The following is a 16,573-nucleotide window of genomic DNA, read 5'->3' as shown; positions in this document are numbered from 1 at the left end:
GGTGAAGGGAGACGTCGGACAGGGCAAGATATGACAAAATAATAATTTATAAATTATCAAGGGTTAATGAGGGTGTGGGGAGAGGAGAGGGAGGGGAAAAAATGAGGACCTGATGCCAGGGGCTGAAGTGGAGAACAAATGTTTTGAGAATGATGATGGCAATGAAGGCACAAATGGGCTTTACACTATTGATGTATGTATGGATTGTGATAAGAATTATATAAGCCCCTAATAAAAAGTTTAAAAACAAACAAACAAAAAGACTGTTATCCATGCTACACCATGCTTCAAGACAAAATTTCACTTATTTGTATTTGGAAATAAATATTTCACAATATATAATTACAAAAAAAGAGCCCTGGGTAGTCACTTGCAGGGAGAAAGACTGGGTTTTCTACTCCCTTACAGTCTTAGAATCCCAAGGGCAAGTCACTGAGTCTGCACTGACTCCATGGCAGTGAGTTTGTTTGTTTGTTTGTTTGTTTTGCTTTCTTTGAACCTCTCTGCTTGAGGGTACAATGTATTTGGAAAGAGGCTAACTTTGTTATGTTAATAAAACAGGATTAGTAGGGTATGCATTAACCTCTTTTGATATATAAAAGAGCTTCAACAAGCAAACAAAGCAGAAATGGGCAAAGATTAATGCAAAATCCACACAGAGATCTCTAAGGAACCAGGAGACTGAAGGTGAAGAGAAAATACAAGGACCTTCCTGCAAAACTGACAGAGAAATCCTTCCCCTACAGCCCACATCCTCAATTAGGCCTTTTTTAAATCTTTTAATAAAATATTAAAATAATATCACAATACATAGATCAATTGTGTAAAGCACATCTATACATTTGTTCCCCTCATTATTCCCAAAATTCGCTTTCCTCTTGGGTTCCCGGAATCAGCTCATTTTCCTCCCTGCCCCTTTTTTTTAACTGTGAGAAAATAAAGGTCTCCTTATTAAACCATTCCCTGGTTTTCTATTATTTTAGGATTTGATGAACCAAGACAGGAACTATCTTCTCTGATAGGAGCCCTGGTGGTGTAGTGGTTATACATTGGACTGTGATCGTCAAGGTCAGAAGTTCAAAACCGCCAGCACCTCCTCAGGAAAAAGATGAGGTGTTCTCCTGTAATAACAATTATAGTCTCAAACTCACAGGGGGAAGTTTTACCCTGTTGTGTTAGTCTAGGTAGACTAGAGGAAAAAAATCCATGGACACATATATGTGTATAAAAAGATTTATATACAAGAGCAATTAAACATTGAGAAAATATCCCAGCCCAGTCCAGATCAAGTCCGTAAGTCTGATATTAGCCCATATGTCCTATACCAATCTATAAAGTCCTCTTCAGACTCACAAAACACATGCAATGATGCTGAATGTAGATGATCACAGGTCTGTGGGTAGAAAGTCTTTGGATCCAATGGCATTATAAACATCTCAGTGCTGGCAGGGGTCTCTGCATGGCTTTTGCAGCACCTAGGGCTGCATCAGGATGGGTCCATGTGTCTTGTCAGCTGCTTTGTCTCCTAGGGTGTGAGCAGAGAGTCTCCCACCTCGAAGGAGGAAATTCCAGCAATTCCCAGAATCCTTACGGGAAGGCCATGCCCACACAGATTTCATTGGCCATATCCTGATTAACAGTCTAGACTCCACCCCTACACTCTTAATCCTCAAATCGATACTAGATTATATAACTACTACACCTATCCTATAGGGTCACTATGGGCCAGCATTGACTGGAGTGGGGTGGGGAGAGAGAGAAAGACATTTGGTGATAAAGCTCCTAACCAGAGAGTGTATGATGAAACTGCCTTAGACCCTAATGATTAAGAGGTTGCTTACAATGAAGCTATAGATGAATTTGCTTCTTACTTCAATAGACAAACTTATGCCGATATTCTCATCACAATATCAGAGAGACCTCATGAGAGAACAGTCTGTCTATGAGCAGCTCTGCACTGTTATACTAAACTTGCATGTTTATTACAGAAAACTTCTGGCTCTCAAATAACTATTCTTCGGTGCATCTCAAGAGATTTCGCATATCTGATTATTTGGTAACTGTAAAACACCAAACAGGTTTATTTGTAGACACTTGCCACATAGTCCCAGGGCTCATTTTGAAATAAGAAGTGTTCCTCTGGGGAAAGCAATTAAGATTGGTGGCAAGAAACTCACACAGACCACATGCCTAATTAATTAGTTTTACAGCATGGCGAGGGTCAATGTGCTGGGCACACGTTTATGTCCTCTTTCCCCATGACCCTCAGTTGACTGGATGGCAAGTTGCCACATTCCACAACCAAAGGTATTATGTCTCTTTTAGATTTCACAGATATGTATTAAAAAGTGAAAAGAAAGTGGAAATTCAGGAGCTTGGACCACATTTTACCTTAAAATTCTGATCGCTTATGATAGTAATCTTTGATTCTAAATCTAGAGAATATAAGTGGAACCACAAGCCCAGAGAAATGGATACACATAGAAGAAAATTCCAGTTATAAATTTCTCAAGGAATAGTATTGGATTTTGCAGAATAGTAATATCTTAAACTTAGTAAATTCTGATAGAAGACCCTTTTTAAAATGGCATTTCGTAAACATTTTATGTCTGAAAAAATTACAAAACGCCATGAGTTGCCAGTTTTTTAATGTAGCACATAGGAATAAAATTTATTTTGGATAAAGCTTCCAAAGTTGTAGTTTAGAGGTCTAAAATTATCTTCTTGTTTTGAGGTCATTGTGGATAAATTTGAACCAAGAGTCTCTTATTTGAATTTTTATGGAGCATGGGTGAAGAGAAATAAGATACTTGGTAAATCTCCTGTAACCCACTGGTTCCGTATCAGACAAATGTTGGAACCCAATGTTTGGCACATAGTTTCAACTCAGTGTTTCTTAAATAAGTGGATACTGGAGGTCAGAATTCTGAGCTAATTTAAGTCAACTCCATGGCAGTGAGGTTTTAGTTTTTGATGTCTTTCAGAAGGGTAAGAAATTTAAAGCAAAATGATATGCAAATGATTAAAAGTCAAGCTTGGTGACCCAGTGGGTTCAGCAAGTCTGTGGTTCAATCAAATTGCCACTTTTTACTTCATCACAATGTACTGGGGTGCTCTGTCCAGACATTGTCTCCCGTTTTGAAGTTTTTCTTATGTCTTAATGTGGCACAATGGTTGAAGCAGATTAATACACGTGTACAAGTATATTAACAATTAAACAAAAGATGTTCACACTTACCCCTTGTGAAATTCATGAAAATTCAGAGGTGCATTTTAAGGACTGTCAAAAGTAGAATTTTGTATGGTATTGCACATGGTGTGCTGTCGGGATAAGTTTTTGTACAGGCTTCAAAGTGAAATCTCCTTTGAATATTTTGTTAATAAAAAGTGACTTAGGAAACCTGAAATGGAAAAAACAAGTGAATAATAATTTTTATTTAAGGAATAATTAGCAATGTGTACTTCTCAGTCTTTTATAAATTGCTCATGTCCTTTTCTTATTCTAAAGAACAGTACATCCAGTATTTTTATAGCATGTAATTTGAATATCAATTTATAAATTATTTGTAATAAAATATGAAACTTGAGGCTGATAAGGCCATAATTGAGGATATAGTAAAAATTCAGTTCAGTAGGCCTTCCCAATGATAGCACATACAATATTTTGCCCAAGGCCTAACACATATGCTGAAAGTGTGCAATACTATAATTAGAGTATAAGTCAATCAGTTTTGTGATTGCACTGGGTAGCATGAAAATTAGGGAAACTGAATGCAGTAAATGTGGTTACTTGTTCTTCTGCATGAAAGAAAAAGCATGTTCCTGTTAGATCTCTCTCGTGGGAGAAATACCTCAGACCTTGGCTTCACACGAGAAAGAATTCAACTCCGAAGCCTAGATCATGATTCAAGTGAGTTTTAGGAAAGATAGAAGAAGTTTCAGGTTTACACAGGCTTCCTCAGAACCCTTCACTGCCACACAGCTTGCCCAGTATTAGCTGCTCGAGAGACAAAAAATAGTCACTAGATGGGCTCCGGATCCTGCCTTTTCAATTCCTCCGCTGGGAGACATGGCTGGCGATACTGGTTGACCCCATTGACTGAATTGAATCACCTGTCCCAGATGGGCCAATCCAGGTGTAACGCCCACCTAGGTGTACCACCCCTTCCTGGCCAGAAGCTCGAACCTCTGAGTATGCGTAATGGACACCCCAATCCCTAACATTTCCCCCCTGAAGAGGTATGGACCTAAATCTTTGGCATACTGGGTGACAGCATCTCTAGCTACTTCCTGCTGGCAAAAGGGGCAAAGTGGGGTTTTGGGTCCACACCCTTCCTACTCTGTTGGAAGAGGTTGTCCTTTGAGGGCCCAGGATGCATAAGGTTGAGGTGGTCCAGGAGCTGGTGGTCCTGAAGCTGGCACACTTGGTTCAGAATTCTTGGTAACCTGAGAACTTCTGGAAAAAGAAACAGGTGAACAGTTTCAGTGAGATGGGTAGAGTTGTGAGGTGGCAGTGCCCTTGGAGGTGGGTTAGTGTCACAGGAAATAAATTTTTAAAAATCTTAGGACTGACAGGCATGGGTGTTTGTTCACTGTAAACACAGGCACCGGGGTAAAAGCATTCACTGGCTAATAGGCTGGGAGAGGCCTGAGGTAGAGTTCTCTGTGGAGCACTCATTTGCCCTGGGGTGGCGATGAAATACCATGCTAGACCCTCCAATGGTTCACAGGAGTACTTGACTGTGGCCTCTGCCTCGGAGGGGTTTGATTGTGATGGTTTCTAGGGTTTCACCTGTGAATGGTGGATCCAAGTACTTTGCCCTGGAATTGATGATTGAGGTTACATTAGCCCCACAGAACTGTAGAGTGAGTAGGGTCAAAGAAGGTTTATGACTTAGATGAGTGGCACGTGAAAGGCTTTCGCGACTTTCCACTGTAACCTTTGTGTTCAGAGGAGTTCTTCGTCATTCTCCCACCATGCATCAGGGCGAGGGCAGAATTCCTGAGTCCTCTTTTGTTCCACTGTGGGAAACAGAAGGATTTCTCCCAAGTTGTCCTCTCCAAATATATCCCAAATTTAGCTGCTTGCTACATGAGGCAAATGACTATACACTTGGAGGTCAACAGAAGTAGGTCAGGGGTTATTCTCCCTAAGGGTTATCAGCCATCCAGAGCAAGCAGACACCACTGTTTAGCCCACAATACGTAGGGCCCACTCCTTTCTGTTAAGGATAGTAGTAAATTGTTTCCCTGAAGGAGAGCCCTGGGAGGTCAAGCCCACCAAAGGGTGACCAAGGTTAAGCAGCCATCATTGAGTCTAGGGTCCACCCATCTTGTCACATGCACACCCCTAGCTCATCCCCTTCCTGTCATGCTTATGCCTATTTATTGTACTGCTCCTTCCTGTGACATGTGGTTACCTGTAATCACACCCCTTAAATAGATATAAGCCTTGGTTAGCAGCAAATGGGATCTCCGCTCCACCTCACCTTGGCTCACACTGTGCATGGACCTGGCTGGTAAGATCATGGTCATCCAGGAGGTGTGCATGCTACTATGAAATGTGTCTGACTCCATTATTTCAATCTCTCTTCTATCTCTCATGCTCTCTATGACTTTATAATAATCTTTATATATCTCAACTGTACAATTGCACTTACCAGACCCGTGATGATTTCTTGGGGGCTCTCCCCCCCTACAGTTCCACTTCTTCTGGTGAGTAATCTGGAAGAGGAAGCTGGTTTGGGGTAATTAGGGCATTTATCAAGGCTGAGGGACTGGTGCTCAGGGCTGCCTGTCTGGCGGCCCTGTCAGCAGCTCAGTTGCCCACAACGACTTCTGAGTCGCTCTTCTGGTGCCTTCAGCAATGCACTACCGCCACTTCAGCTGGTTTTTTGGACAGCTTCCCAGAGTGCCTTGATCTGGCTCCCATACTTAATGCGGCTTCCCTGAGTGGTGAGATATCCTCTTTCCTCCCAGATAGAAGAGTGGATATGGAGAACCAGAACCCCATATTTGGAGCCAGTAATTAATGTTAATGCCTTCTCCTCTGCTAGTTTGAGGCCTCAAGTTAAGTCTATGACATTCAGCCAGCTGGGCTGAACTTCCCGGGCGGGGAGGGGGTGGGGTGGTAGGGGGTACAGGAGATCAGGGGATTAGCTTCAATGATTTGGTCAAGGGAAACAATGGCATAACCTGCCTTGTGCACTCCCTCAGTCACAAAGCTGCTTCCATCTGAGAACCAGACACAATTCTGCATCCGCCAGTGGTTGATCTTTGAGGTCTGGTCGAGGCAAGTTATTACTAGACAGCCGCTCAAAGCAGGAATGAAGGGGTTTAGTGTCCTCCCCGGGATCAGGGAGCCATGTAGCTGGATTGAGCGTGCTACAAATCTGGAAAATGACATCGGAGTTCTGTATAAGAAGAGCCTGGTACTTCAATAGGCAGCGATCAGAAAGGCAGTTATAGCCTTTAGCTTATAGCACGTCGGAGTTCCTATGATTAGTCAGGATCTCTAAAGTTCCTCCTATAGTGATCTTTATTGCCTCTGGGACCAAGAGGGCCATGGCAGCTATTGCTTGTAGACAAGGTGGCCAGCCTGCTGAGGTAAGATCTAACCTCTTTAATAGGCCCCTGGCTGAGGCTGAGGCTGAGGTCCTAGCTTCTTCACCAGCACCCCCAGAGCTATCCCCTTTCTCTCATGAGCATACAGGAAAAACTTCTTCATAGGATCTGGGAGACCCAGCACTGGAGCTTGGAGCAGAAGAGTCTTGAGATAGTTTACTGCTTCCCTCTGCTCTGTACCCCACAGTAGGGGCTCTAGATCACTCCTCCCTTTCAGGCTCTCATAGTTAGGAATCCAGATTCTACAAAACCCTATGGGGCCTAGAAATACTCGCAGCTATTTCCGCGTTTCCAGCTCAGGCAGCTCCACAATTGCCCTTACTTGCTCTGAGGAGAGCCCTTTCTTTCCTTTAGATAAGACTAGTCCCAAGTACATCACTTCCTGTTGCACTAGCTGGGCCTTGGCCCTGGAGACTCTGTAACCTCTTTCTGCCAAGAAGTTTAGAACTTGTACTATATGGGCAATGGATTGTTCCTGAGTGGTGAAGCAGATGAGGAGGTCATCTAGATACTGTAGTGCTGTGCCCCCCTCTAGAGTAAGGCCAGCTAGATCCTGGCTTAGGGCTTGTCCAAACAAATGGGGGCTATCTCAGAAGCTGATGGGGGTAACACAGTCCAACAAAGTTAATGTGACTGACCTTGCTTTGACTTCCATCCAAAGGCAAAAAGAACTTGGCAATATTCATCCAACAGAATGCGGAAAAAGGCATCCTCAAGTCCAGGATTCTGTACCACTGTGTGGAGCTAGGAATTTCCCCTGGGAGGGTATAGGGATTAGGCACTACTGGCTACAGTGGAATCACTGCTTCATTTATTATCCTGAGGTCTTAGACCAGCTGACGAGATATTGGGGTGTTATAGGGGGAGTTAACAGGGACCAAAAGTCCATGTTAGAAGAAATTATTAATAAGGGGTTGTAATTCTTTGGCTTCAGGTTTCAAAGGATACTGTCACTGATGGAGAAACTGGGTAGGGGTCTTTTAGGAAATCTTTACAGGGGTAGCATACATAGCTCTGCTGGGGACTCCCATGTCCCAAACTTCAGGGGTTATGGCTTGTGCCCATGGTTACTGTGGGGGAATCTGAAACTCCTCCACCATGAGGAGCATTTGGAAAGCTGTAGAGGGACGAGGATGAGGCCCAATAACTATGCAGGTGTGTAGCTTGGACAGCATATCTCGGCCTAGGAGAGAAGGGCTGGACATTCAGGGACCACTAGGAAGCTATGAGAGAAATAGAAATTATCCCACAGGCATCTGATGGGTTCTGTAAAATGCTTAACTATAGGTTTTCCTGACACTCTCAGGATGGAGCAGGAGTCCGGGGAAGGAGATAAGGACAGAATAGAAGGCCCCAGTATCTAGGAGAAAATTTACTGACCTACCTGCCACATTGATGCTTACCTTAGACTCCAAATCACTAACAGTTATCTCCTGCTGCTGGGCCGTCTGGGCCAGGTGCCTTCAATCCCATTAACAACTGCACATTAGCCTGTGGGCACACCTCTTCCAGGTTTTTGGCCTTAGGACAATGTGCAGCCCAATGGCCTGTCTGCTTACAATGGTAACATGCTACTTGAGGAGGCTTGTTCTGGATAGGGCAGTTCCTAGCCCAATGACCCGGCTGCTGGCAAAGGTGGCACTTGGTATCTGGCTCAGGTGTCTGAGAAACCTAGGAGGCATTCGATGGGCCTCAGTATGTAAGTGCAGCCAATACCTGGGCATGCCGGATGTCCTCCTTTCTTGCCTTCTTCTTGACCTGAACCTCTCCTTCCTGCTCCCTGTTCTAAAAGGCCAAATTAGCACAAGTAACTTTCTCCTCTAGGGTAATTCCTTCAGGTTTCTGTACTAGTTTTTAGAGCTCCTTGCGAATGTTTCGTGCAGCCCATATAAGAAATTTTTCCCTGAGTAAGACTTGCCCCTCATAGGAATCTACATCTACAGCAGTATGATTCTTCAGGGCTTCCTTTAGTTGCTCTAAAATGCCTATAGGAGGTTCTGCAGTTCCCTGGTGGATCTCTGTCACTTTGGCATAATTAATGGCCTTTTGGCTGCCTGACTTTAGTCCACTTGTGATGCAAACCAGGACATTTTCCCGTGCCCACTTGTCCTCAGGATCACTATGATTCCAAGTCAGGTGAGTTGAAGGCACAGCTGTTTCCCCTACTGGGTACTTATCATTCATCACATGTAAGTAACTCCTTTGCAAACTTCCTAGTACCTTTGACCACTCGTTCTTTCTCAAAGTCTGTCATAGTCTGTCCCAGTATGACCATTCCATCCTTCCAGGATAAATCATAGGCTAGGGTGAGTGAGGTGCTGGAAGTGTTCTATGTGTTGTTCCGGTTTGTTAGTGTAGCTGCCCAAGTCACTTTTAATTTGCTTGAGTTCAATGAGAATGAAAGGCTTGTAGACTGCCTAGGGACCAAACTTCCAGCTGCCTCTACTACGGGTAGAACATTGGCTGGTTCAGGGTTGGGGGTATAGTTGTCCCTAACTTCAGGGTCCCTTAGGGTTCCTGGGTGCACTGGGAATGAAAGTCTTTACTGCTCCTCAAAAGGTAAAATGCTCTAACATGCGACATCTCCACCCACTTCCCCATCCTTCTACAGAAAAGTTGAGCTGAATCAGGATTGGAAGGGGCAGTGTGCTATTCTCTGGCCAGAATTCTCCTTTTTCTAAAAGATATTGTGGCCAAATAGAGTAGCAAAATGAAATCAGCTTCTGTTTGTCCAGCCTCTCCGGATCAAATCTATACCAATTAGACAGGATATGTCAGAGGAGGCAATTCCTGGGTATCAAATTGCTAAGTCCCATCTAGAAAACACAAAGCAAGGAAGTTATTGAGAGTTTGATGTCTCAAGGTCAATAACTGCAGCTTCAGCACACACCTGTAGAGTGCCGTGAATCTGAGGCCTCAGGCAGGTGCCCCTGCCTGAGTGAGGGGTCGGGGACCAGTCTCTGCAGTTGACATAGGTATGCACCATATCAAAGACTCTAGATTCATTGGTACAACATCTACATGCAAGAGGTTGGGATATTAACCCAAGGAATATTCAGGCACCCTCCACCTCAGTAGAATTTCTAGGGGTCCAGTTGTGTGGGGCATATCGAGACATTCCTACGAAAGTGAAGAATAAGCTATTGCATCTGCATGTCCCCTAACCCCCAACAGTTAAACAGGAGACACAATGCCTAGTGGGCCTCGTCAGATTTTGGAGGCAACATATCCGTCATTTGGGTGTGCTATTTTGACCTATTTATAAAGTGACATGAAAGGCATCCAATTTTGAGTGGGGCCCAGAACAAGATACGGCTCTATAGTAGGTTCAGGCTGCTGTACAAGCTGCTTTGCCACTTGGACCATATTATCCAGCCGACCCGGTGGTGCTAGAGGTGTCAGTTGTAAATGGGGTCTGCCAAAGATTCCACACTGCATCTCTATCTAGTGAATCATTGTGTAGACGTTTGGGATTTTGGAGTAAAGTCCTGTGCCATCCTTTACAGACAACTACTCCCCTTTTGAAAAACAGCTGTTGGCCTCTTACTGGGCCTCAGTGGAGACTGAACACATCACCATGAGGCCTGAGCTGCCCATCATTAACTGGGTATTGTCTGACCCACAGAATCATAAAGTTGGACATGTGCAGCAACACTCTATTTTTAAGTGGAAGTGGTATATATGAGATCGGGCTAGAGCAGGACCTGAAGGTACAAGTAAACTGCATAAAGAAGTTGCTCAAATGCCCACAAGTTACCACTTCTGTCACACTACCTTCATTCTACCAGTCTGCACCTATGGCCTCCTGTGGAGTTCCTTATGACAATTTAACTGAAGAACAGAATATTCATGCATGGTTTACTGAATACTCTGTGAGATATGCAGGTGCCACTCGTAAGTGGACAGCAGCAGCACTACAGCCTCTTTATGGGATCTCTCTTTAAAAGAGAGTGGTGAGGGGGAAACCTCCCAATTGGCAGTTCTCTGAGCAGTACACCTGGCTGTTCAGTACACCTGCAAATAGAAATGGCCAGATGTGAGATTGTATACTGATTCATGGGCTGTGGCTAATGGCTTGGCTGGACGGTCAGGGAATTGGAACGAACATGATTGGAAAATTGGTGGCAAGGTTGTGTGAGGAAGAAGTATGTGGATAGACCTATCTGGATGGGCCAAGAAAGTAAAGATAATTGCCTCATGTGAATGCTCACCAAATGGTTACCTCTGAAGAGGAGGATTTTAACAATCAAGTGTCCATGGACTAATGAGACTGGTCCTGCTCTTTCCTCTGTCACTCCTGTCATCGCCCAATTGGCACATGAACAAAATGAACATGGTGGCAGGGATGGAGGTTATGCATGGGCACAGAAATATGGAATTCCACTCACCAAGGCTGACTTGGCCCATTTGCCAGCAGCAGAAACCAACATTGAGTCCAAGATATGGGACCATTCCTTGGGGAGATCAACCAGCAACTTGGTGTCAGGTTGATTACATAGGACCACTTCTGTCATGGAGGGGGCAGCATTTTGTTCTTACTGGAATAGACACCTACTCTGGATATGAATTTGCCTTCCCTGCATGCAATGCGTCTGCCAAAACTACCATTCGTTGACTTACAGAATGCCTTATCCACCGGCATGGCATCCCACATAGATCAAGGAATTGACTTCACAGCAAATAAAGTGCAGCTATGGGCCCATTCCCATGGTATCTACTGTTGTATCATGTTCCTCATCATCCTGGAGCAGCTGGCATGATAGAACAACGGAATGGGCTCATAAAGACACAAATATAGCACCAGCTAGGTGTCAACAGCTTGCAGAACTGGGAAAATGTTCTCCAGTAGGCTGTATATGCTCTAAACCAGCGGCCAATATATGGTGCTGTGTCTCCAATAGCCAGGATTCATGGGTCTAGGAACCAAGGGGGGTGGGGGTGGAAGCTAGCATTCATCACTCCCTATTACTCCTAGTGATCCACTTGCAGCTTTTTTGCTTCCTGTCCCAGCAACCTTATGTGCTTCAGGCCTGGAGGTCCTGTTCCAAAAGGAAGGAACTCTCCCACCTGGAAACACAGCACGGATTTCACTGAACTGGCAGCTGAGAATGCCCCTGGCCACTTTGGGCTTCTCATTTCTTTGGATCAACAGGTCAGGAAGGGTGTCACTGTACTGAGTGGTGTGATTGATCCTGATTTCCAAGGAGAAATTGGACTGGTGCTACATAATGGGGGTAAAAAAGAATATATCTGGAATCCAGGAGATATCCCATAGGCTGTCTCTTAGTAATACCATGCCCTGTGATTAAAGTAAATGGTTAACCACAGCAACCCCACTCCTGGTACCATAATGTGTTATCCGGGTAGACTAGAGAAACAAATCCATAGAAACTCATGTTTGTATAAAGGGTAATTGTACATTAAGAAAGCATCCCAACCCAGTCCAATCCAAGCCCATAAGTCTGATATTAGCCCATATGTCTAATACTGATCTATAAAGTCCTCTTCAGACTCAAGAAACACATGCAATGAAACTGAATGTAGGACAATCACAGGCCAATTGGTAGAAAATCTTTGGATCCAGGGGCGTTGTAAGCCTCTCAGCGCTGGCAGGGTCTTTACATGGCTTCTCCAGTTCCCAAGGCAAGGGGTCTATCAGCGTAGTGCCATGTGTCTTGTCTTCAGGGATGTCTTAGAGGAAGTCCATCTTGTCAATAGAGTGTGTCCTAGGAAGTGAGAAGAGTGAAAAAAAATGTGTCCCGCCTCCAAGGAGGAAATAAGAGTTTTCCAGAATCCTCAGGGGAAACCATGCCCACATAGGCCTCATTGGCTATAACATGATTGCCAGGCTAGAATGAACCCCATCCACTCCCAATCCTCAAATTGACAAACAATTATATAACTACCACAATCATCAAGTTCATGTGAAACTCAGACTTTGGACTATGCAAAGAATCTACTCATAATGGAACAGTCTCTCTCTCACACGCACATATTTTGTTGAACAATAGAAAACATGGAATCTGAAATCTTGATGAAAAGTGGCCATAATTATGTTGTGGATTTGTGGAGTTTAGGACCATTAATGTATGGCATGCCGACTGGAACACTGTCATTCACTGGGGAGAATAGAAAGACAGTTATTGACAAAATTCTCTAGTATAAGCTCAATTTGCCTCCCCAGCTGACACAAAAAGTCAGGTCCGTTTAAAATCCTGCTAAAAAGAATCACTGCTTCACATCTTGGACCTGGTCCTGGGGATGCTGGGGAAGATGAGGCACATCCAATTTTTAGATATATATTACTTAGGAAGAACTTCTGGCTCGAATGCCAGCCAAGTCTTTCTAAGTTTTACATATGTGGCTCCATCTGCTTGAAAACGTGAAAAAAAAAGTTTTCCTTTGAACCAAAACTCTGATCACGTTGGCAGCCCATAAACACTGTCAGCCAGTCAAGTTTTCGCCTGGGATTTTCGGGAAAGAGGTGTATCAACCAGCACAGGAAATCCTCAATGAAAACAAGTTGAAACAAGTAGAATTCTCAATGAAAACAAGTTGAATAGAGCAGATGGATGTGAGGAATCATGAGGAAGTATCAATGCCACTTTCAATACGACAGCCAAACTCTTGGCCACACAAATATAAACTGTCCCCATGATTTCTAAATGGGCAGAGTATTTTGCATGCGAATCTACAGCAAAACAACGCTTTAAATGAATTTATAAGGAGGGGGGAGTGGAATACGTGATCATCATGCAAGGTTAAACAAAAAGACACAAAATGACAATCTCAAAGAGCCATTGTCTTTATATATAACAATTTTAACAGAAGGAAAAATAAACATGGATTTTGACAAATCAAATGGTGCAAAAAAAGAAAAGAAAAACTTAAAATAGTATTGTGGAACATCAATTAATTGATTCCTAGGGACACCTCAAGCTTAGCAAAGGTTTTCATGCTAAGGCTCAAAAATGACAATATTAAGGATAAGATGTTGCTTCTGAATCACTGTTGCATTCTGATTGTATCAAAGATGTACAAATGCGCTTTACACAATTGATGTGTGTATGGATTGCAATAACAGTTGTGTTAGCTCCTAATAAAATGTTTTTAAAAAAAGAAGGGTTATCCTTTCATTAGACAAAGTATGAAGTTGCCTGTAATACTTGAAACGGAAACAAATTAGATGCAAGCTCGGTTAATCTTTTTCCAGCAACGTAGGATCAAAGATGAAGAAAACTGTCAAGTGATGTTTTACATGCAAACAACCGAAATCATTTTTTAGTATAAAATATATTTTTCAGAGACCTTTGATTCAGCTCATTATGAAATCCATACCAAACTTTAAAATATAAAATATTTGTTGGTTTGAAGAAACCCAGACAACTACTGTTTCTTCACTTGGTAAAATAATAAAATGCCAATGAATCATTGTTAAAAAAAACAACAACATTCAGTTACTGTCTCTAGATTTACCTATTCTAGATTTCATATAAAGAAAATCATACCAAAAATATAGCAAAATACAAAAACTAAGTCCAAATGAAAGCAGAAAAGAATAAAAAGTAGAACAATTTTTAAATGGGTTAAAAGAACAAACGATAAAATATTAAATTTTAACTAAATCTGCATGAATCCCCTTCCCAGTGCATTCTGTCTGACAGCAAGGTCACTCACAGAGGGAATTCACCAGAGGCTTAATTCATGTGGAGACTCTGCAAATGGATTTTGGGCTTTCATTGTTATCCAGAGCCTCTGCAAACTGGGTGCTCAGAATTTAAGTTCTAATACAATTCCCTTCTCTGATCTTGGATTTTATTCTTTACAGTCCTTGAGCCACACAGGCTGGTGTGCTTCTTCAATATGGACTTAGCTGACACTTCACTTAGATGGCTGCTTGTTCTAAGACAAGTCTTTAAGAGTCCAGATGCTCTTCTTTCTGATATCTAGGTAAGATCTACTTTTTTCACCACTACAGCATCCATATCTTCAGTGATCTCTTCAAAAGGCAAGTATCAATTAGAGCCATATCATAAGAATAATTGGTCTTAGATTAGGGCTATGATTAAGTAAGCTCTCAAAATCCATTCATGTAGCTATAGGTTTATATATGCTGGTTCATTTCAGAGATGTCATTGTCATTTTATTGGGAAATATTTTAATAGTCACCATGGAGCATGTAATAATTCTTTGATAATATTAATTTTTGGCCTATGAAAAATATACACATCAAAAGGGCAAGGTTTTTTTTTGTTTTTTGTTTTCTTTTTTAACATTTTATTAGGGGCTCATACAACTGTTATCCCAATCCATACACACATCAATTGTGTAAAGCGCATTTGTACATCGTTTCTCAAAACATTTTCTCTCCATTTAAACCCCCGACATTAGGTCCTCATTTTTCCCCTCCCTCCCCGCTCCCCCCTCCCACATGAGCCCTTCATAGTTTATAAATGGGTATTTTGTCATATCTTGCCAAAAGGGCAAGGTTTAAAGTCCATGTTGTCTATAGTATTCAACCTGGGTCAGCAAGGGCTGGGTAGAAACTCAGTCAAAAGTGCCTGCTTAGGAACATAGTACAGAGCTTATTCTTTCATTGTGGATCTAAATAAGTAATGTTAAGTATTTTCCCTGATGGCTGGTTGCCCTTCTTTGTTTACCAACCATCATAAGTGAAATCACCTTCAAGACAGACATGCCTTTCCCCAACACTTTTCTTGAATTTCCATTGAGGTTCACTGAGCATCCTTGTAGGAGTGTCTATTATTTTGTGGTGACCATAGAACAAATATATGGTAGGAACTGACTCTCTCCTTCCCCCCCCCCCCAATATGATAAACTGACTCCAACTGAGATGAGGTCTCCTCAATCAAAGTATTATTTTAAAGATGTATTAATAAGTGAGATATATGGATTATGAGCAATAGGCAGTCATACCACCTCATTGCTTGGGCACTCAGATTAGAGGATTACATGGTTTGAGAACAGATGCCTGTCTTTGTCTTGATGCTCATTCTTATGGTTGTGGTCTCATAGGATATCTGTCCTTTTGTTATCAAATGACTACCCTCAGCATAATGGTTTCCAGGTCCATCCATGTCATGAGTTGTTTCGTGTTTCCATAAGTTTTTTAGGGATACACAGTATTATTTTGTATTTATATACTAGAGTTTCTTTATGCATTCTACACCTAATGGGCATTTGGGCTGTTTCCAACTGCTTATTGTGAAGTGTACTGCAATAAGCATAGGAGAGCATATGTTTGCTGATGTTGTGTCTGTTTCTCCAGTGTATCTATCTCATGGAGGTATTGCTAGATAATATGGATTTCTATTCCCAGTTGGGTGATATCAAGTTCACAAACCCACCAGCAGTATATAAGAAATCCAATCTCTCCACAGCAAAGCCAGCGTTTTTTGTTTTTGTTTTTAATTAGGCTGTCCTTATCCATGAAAGGCAGCGGTTCTCAACCTGTAGGTGGCGACCCCTTTTGGGGTTGAACGGCCCTTTCACAGGGACTGCCCGATTCATAACAATAGCAAAATTTCAGTTATGAAGTAGCAGCGAAACTACTTTTATGGTTGGGGTTCACCACAACATGAGGAACTGTATTAAAGGGCTGTGGCATTAGGAAGGTTGAGAACTACTGATGTGAGGTGATATTTCATCGTTTTGATTTGCAGCTCCCAGATGGCTACTGAATGTGAGCATTTCCCCATATGTTTGTCAGCCATTTGAATATCATTTTTGGTGGACTGTCTGTTCATGTCTTTTGTCTACTTTTCAATTGGATGATTATTGGTTATTGAAGTAATACAAAATTCCATAGAATTTAGTAATTAGTCCCTTGTCCATTGTGTTGCTGCTAAAGATTTTCCCAATCTACGGACTTTATAGTCTTTTGATGAAGTCTTCTGATAAAGATGCTTATTTTTAGTGGTTCACCAAA

At 42.4% G+C, this 16,573-nt stretch overlaps 1 pseudogene; it reads left to right on the top strand.

Annotated features, from left to right (window-relative positions):
• The window catches only part of LOC115869751, a 29,678-nt pseudogene extending 27,175 nt beyond the window's left edge, over positions 1-2,503 (top strand).
• Positions 2,504-16,573: the final 14,070 nt, after the last annotated feature.

The sequence above is a fragment of the Echinops telfairi genome, unplaced genomic scaffold (assembly GCF_000313985.2).
Source record: "Echinops telfairi isolate 266 unplaced genomic scaffold, ASM31398v2 ScPeMD7_44;HRSCAF=162, whole genome shotgun sequence".
NCBI lineage: Eukaryota > Metazoa > Chordata > Mammalia > Afrosoricida > Tenrecidae > Echinops > Echinops telfairi.
The sequence above is the reverse complement of the archived record's forward strand: the minus strand, read 5'-3'. Positions and strand labels throughout refer to the sequence as shown.